A 6,001-nucleotide genomic window follows, 5' to 3' on the forward strand; every position below is an offset into this window, starting at 1 on the left:
TGTTTTATCCTTTCAAACATCTCTTCATGTTTACCTTCCCACACAAATTCTGCATTTTTCTTGAGGAGCTCACGCAGACCCTCACACAAATCAGAAAAATTTCTCACAAACTTTGACATGTACTCCACTAGACCCAGGAACGATTTCAGTTCATCTTTGTTAGCTGGGTGTGGAGCATCCTCAACTGCTTGAATAAGGCTGTTTTTAGGTCTAAAACCTTCTTTGGATATAGTGTGGCCTAGATAGTCGACCGAAGTAACCTTAATCTTGCACTTGTCCAATCGCACTGTTAATCCAGCTTCTGAGAGTTTATAACACACCCTGTTGAGCGTATCATCATGCTCCTCCTCAGTGGCCCCATACATCAGTATGTCATCCTGGAAACAGAGTGTGTTTCTAACCCCCTGCAGGACTTGTTGCATTATTTTCTGAAAAATGGACGCCGCCGAAGCGAGGCCAAACGGCATCCTCTTGAACATATATGCACCAAATGGGGAACTGAACGCAGTTAGAGGTCTTGAATCAGGGTGCATTTCAACTTGGTGATAAGCCATGGACAAATCAATGACCGAAAAGAAACTGGCCTTCCCCATGGTACTCAACATTTCATTAATATTGGGAAGAGGAAACCTTTCCACCCATATGTTGTCATTAAGTGAGCGGAGATCCACACACAGGCGGATGCCTTGCCCGTTGCCTTTAGATGCTAGAACCAAAGGTGCAAGCCATTCTGTGGCCTCCACAGGTTGGATGACCCCCATCTCACTTAGTTTGTCCAGCTCCTCTTTGAGCATGTCTCTAAGGCGGAAAGGGACAGGACGTGTCTTATGCACCACAGGTTTAGCCCCTTGTCTGACCTTAATCTTGTGTTGGAAGTCCCGTAGCTTGCCTAGCCTATCCGTGAACAATTTTGGGAAGGCCTCTTGCAGGTGACCATTGCTAACCGGCTCCTTGACTAGCAGTACTTGGTTCTTATTATTAGGATCCAGGATGATCCCCAGTTCCTTCTGATGCTGCCACCCTAGCAAGTTGGCCCCACACTCTACCACGTACACTTTGCCCACCGTGGACCTCCCCTTAAAATTTAAGTGGCTGCTCGTCATGCCCACCAAAGGAATGGGCTCTTTTGTGTAACCTTCCGGAGATATATCCGGCGTACATAATTTCATTTTACATCCTTTTAACGATCCCTCAAAATCCTTAACATTTATCAACGTAAACGGAGAGCATGAAACTGCAAATACTTCTAGTGGTTTGTTATCAAATAACACAATACATTTGGGATAGTTAATCTCTGTCCCTGTATCACTGTCATTCACTTGAAACACAAATATAGCCTGTGGCTCTTCTTGAGTGCTAACCACACTGACTGTGTTACTTATGCCCTCTCTACACACCCTTGCCAAATGCCCTCTCCTGTTACATTTCTTGCATAGAACACCCCGTGCAGTACATACAGGATTGTTTGCCAAATGGTTGCTGCTACCACATCTAAAACATTTCAAAATATGGCCCTCAGTATTATGTTTCACAGTAGCATTATCCTTACTACCCCGCTTTTCCTGGATCTTATGTACACTATTTTCACAGGACTCAGATTGTACCACTGAAACTATCTCTTCCTTGACTCTCATTTCCTTCACACACCTAGCCGTGTGTTCGATAGATTGCGCAATTGAGATGGGCTCCCTTAACATTGGATTCTTAGCTAGCAGTTTCTCTTGCACCCTGCTATTGTTCGTGCATCTGACCAGTTGATCACGAATAAGCGAATCATTAAGATCCCCAAACTCACACAGCTGGGTAAGGCCTCTTAAGGCTGCAATGTAATTGTTAATGGACTCATTTTTCCCTTGTACTCTGGTGAAAAATGTATGACGTTCCAGAACTACATTAACCTTGTCCCCAAAGTGTGTTTCCAATTTTATTAGAGCAATATCGTAAATATCATATTCATCCTCACCCTCCACCTCTGGTTCCGGTAGTGTTTCGTACACCTTGCGACCATGTACCCCCAAATTATGTAATAGGATATGTTGTTTCCTGAGGGCAGAGAATCTTTCCCGCCCCATTGCAATTAGGTAGGATTCGAATAGTTTTGTCCAATCCTTCCAATGTATCTCCGGATGTCCGCAATCATTGAGGAATGAGGGTGGCTGGCTAATTCCCGGGGTGCCCATTGGAAAGCGTACTGCTACCCCTTTTGACAACGAAGAAAAAGCCCTCCACAAAAAATATAACACCGTGGGCACGTAACGTTTTACCCTGCACACCTCATAGGTAGGTTACTAGTGCCATGCTGAATTGAAAGGGAATTTTCCCCGGGTTACCACCCTCACTGCAGTTCGTGCAACACCCCAGTAACCACACTCTGCGCTCCCTCACCCCTGACGTACGAGGCCAGCGCCAACCTCCACCGAGCCTGGGCTCCTAGGACCGTAGCACTGGGTTCACAACCCCTTTTTCTGGCCGGAGAACAGCAGCGCCTGACTCATCTCCACACGGCCCTCACGTTGTTGGGGCATCGGAGAATTGCGAAGAAAGGCAGGCTCAGATAGAGACTTTCCCTCACAGACGGGCTCCATTGCCGAAGGAAGGAACACAGAGGAAATTTCGCTCCTACCGGCCCTCTGGTGGCTGAAGCGCCGGATCGCAGGACGGCGGAAATGACCAGGAACACACCCCCGGCCTCCGGAGGTGGGGCAATGGCGCTGAAGAGATCTCCTGAGGAAACTTTGTCTTCCACCGGTCCTCTAGAGGCTGAAGTGCCGGATAGTGACGGCTGAGCTGAAACGGAACACACCCCCGGCCTCAGGAGGTGGAGCCAAACCGCTGAGGCGGATTCCTCTTCCTCCGCTTGCCGCTCGCTGAGGCAGACGACTTGAAGGCTTGCCTTCCCAGGGGACTCACCACCCTCACCTGGACGCTGAGGAGGCTTACTCTTCCTCCCCTTGCCGATGTCACAGGCAACCGACGTGAAGGTTCACGAAAGGCTTGGAAGGCTCTAGGGACTCCGTGGGCACTTCCGGACACGGCAGCAGCCACTTCTGGTGCCGACCGCAACCAGCTCTAGCTGCCTGCAATCAGCCAAGGTGGAAGAGTTGGCGGACCACGCACTGGAGGCTTGACACCGCTCGGTCCACTTCACTATCTGGAGAACAAGACCAGCGACGGATGTGGGGAATATCCCACAGCAATACCGGACTGCAGATTCGGAGAGCCTTCCTCCTCAGATGGGGATCCCATCCTCGTCGCCAGTGTTATAAAGTAAATAGATACAGACTCCAAGGCTGGTAAGTCCACGTCTCTTTATTACTGATCATCCACTCTCCATCTCACAGGGCTGGTACACCAACATTCTAAGATGCGCTCCATGGGAGGGACTAACAACTGGAGACTGGCAGGGGGAGGCGGAGCGAACCATTGCATAAACAACAAGTGCGACATTATGAAAACAGTCTGTAAACTTACAGTACTAATTAATTACAACATATTTTTTGTTACGATCCCCTCGTAACAGAACTCTTTTGAAAATCTTGTGCATGAGAAAGGTGGTATTGGTCTTTGTTTGCCCCTCGAGAAAAGTAGAAAATGTCCACATCGTTGTGGGCGTGGTGCATCCTCCAAAAATTCAACTTTAGATTTGGTGAATATTTTATAGCGACATCATTTACAGTTTTTGTAAGTTAAAGTTAAAAAATTGTGTTAGCTGTGTGCATTTTATATTTCTGTGATTTGTATTTTGAGAATGGCATGTTGGTTTTTTGTTAACAATCTTTGAGATTGTGTTTTTTTTGGCCGCTGTTAAGTGATGAGTACTATTGAAATCACTATTTTTAGTGAAATTTAATATATTCTGAGAACAGCAAAAAAGGCAAAAAAATTACTTTGTGGAAATTATGCTGTGTTGTATAAAATGTATTATTAATTTTTTTCTTTCACAGATCCAAATTTTAAAATAAGCAATTTATATGAATTTATATTTGAATGAAAAACAGAAAAAAATGAATACCATTTTTTATTCCTATTACTGTGAAAGTAAGTTTAACTAAGTCTCAATATGCAGAATGAAGAGGCCTGCAAGAAGCTACAAAGTTGAAACACATTTCTAAAAACACTCTGTTTATGTAGTTTTGAAATCTGACCATAATCAGATATCATGTGACCTGCAAAAAAGAGATTTGAGGGGTTCATAATATTTCACCTTTTTAGCTGTTGAAGGACCGTAATTATTTCAATCATTCTTCTTTGAACATCTTTGCAGACAAAACTCTGTGCTTACCTTCTATCATTCGCAAGGAAATTTAAAAACGGAAATATGTCACTTTTTGTAACATAGTTATTGTGCAAGATACTCTTTTATATTTACAAAGAGAGGAAAAGGCACTCTGTGCACTTTTTATACTCCATGTAAATATAACCTCATCATGCACACCACTTTGTGTTGAAATGGTGTTCTATAAGTGTTGTTGTGCATGATTGCACTTAATACTCATAGAACAAGACACATGTCTAGATTTATCAGAAATCATAAATCTCGATATGTGTGTGAATGCTGCACCATTCTAAAATTGGTGTAGGAAAGCACAACAATGAGAATTGTTTTCATTTCTGTACATTTTTATATCTTCAATGCATGCAGAAATGTTTAGCATACATTGAAGGACAAAAATGCATTTTCTCATTGTTTTTGTGCAGGAAGGTGTGTCTTCCTGCAGAAAAACAAACAGCACATGACACAGATATCCTTGCAGTATGGTGCAAGGGTGTCTGTGTCACCACTTGGCTGCAGTTTAAGCAGCCGTGCAGAGAGAAGCATAGATTTGCAAAATATTTATGTACATATGTTGCATCCCTGTGCTTCGGAAGTACTACAGCACACTGCAGTTGAAGAGGTTACTGTGTGATGCTGCAGCACTTCCTCATAGTTCTGTTCAAAAAAACTGGCAAATGTGACTTTCTTGGCAGCGGCAGATCAGATCGATCGACTGCTCACCATAGCACAAAGTCACATTGCACTTAGTGCAGAGCACTTTTAAAAATTGGAATTGAGGACGGATGTCCAATGTTTGGGCTGATGGATGCACTCTTGATGTGCTCGGCTGCGATGAGGTGGATGGCGCAGGAGCAGGAGTGTTTCTCATCCGTTGGCACTCTTCTCGTGCAAGATTGTTTGGATGAAGGGTCCTCATGTGCTTCATCATACTTGCCGTGCCGCAAGACTATTTCTTGTTAGGATCCCCTCTCGATAGGACTCTTTTGCAAATCTTGCACGTGACCAAGGTGGCATTGGTCTGATTATGCCCCTCGGGAAAAGTAAAAAATTTCCACACCACTGAAGAAAAACGTTTTTTGAGTGGTGCCTCCGGCAAAAATTCATCCTCAGAAGTATGAGGTGATGCAGGTGATGCCTGCTGCCCTGAAGCCATTTTTGGTTGAAAAAAGTTAGAGCTAAGTGTAAAATTAGTCTAAAAAATCTTCTTCTCTCCAAAGAGATGGTGCTCTAAAGAAGGTCAAAGAAGAATGATTGAAATGGGTGGGGTCTTTCAATAGTTAGAAGAAGAAGTGTAATGAACCAACCAAATCTCTTTTTTTGCAGGTCACATGGAATCCGCGCACCCTGCGCTTACACAGCACGCACCCAGCGCCCATCCGCGAAATTGAATTAAAAAAAATTATAGGATTAGATCTAAAAATATATTAGTTTTAGGACTAGTTTAGAGTTTGTCTTCAATTATTATTCACATGAAATACATATATATGTTTTTTTAAATGTTAAATATTTCGCGGGACCCGCGCACCCACCGCGTCATAGACGTAGATGACGCATTGCGGAAGCGCGTAAACGTCGCATTGTGTACATCGAACGTGTCGCGTATGGGCTGGGAGTCGCGTACCAGACGCATTGCGATCGCGCACTAAACACGTACCCAAACCGTACCATGCGCGGATGCTATCGCGTAGGGATCGGGAACGGTGCCCTTAGGGTGCGCGGATCCAA

This window comes from Triturus cristatus, chromosome 9 (assembly GCF_964204655.1).
Source record: "Triturus cristatus chromosome 9, aTriCri1.1, whole genome shotgun sequence".
In the NCBI taxonomy this organism is placed as follows: domain Eukaryota; kingdom Metazoa; phylum Chordata; class Amphibia; order Caudata; family Salamandridae; genus Triturus; species Triturus cristatus.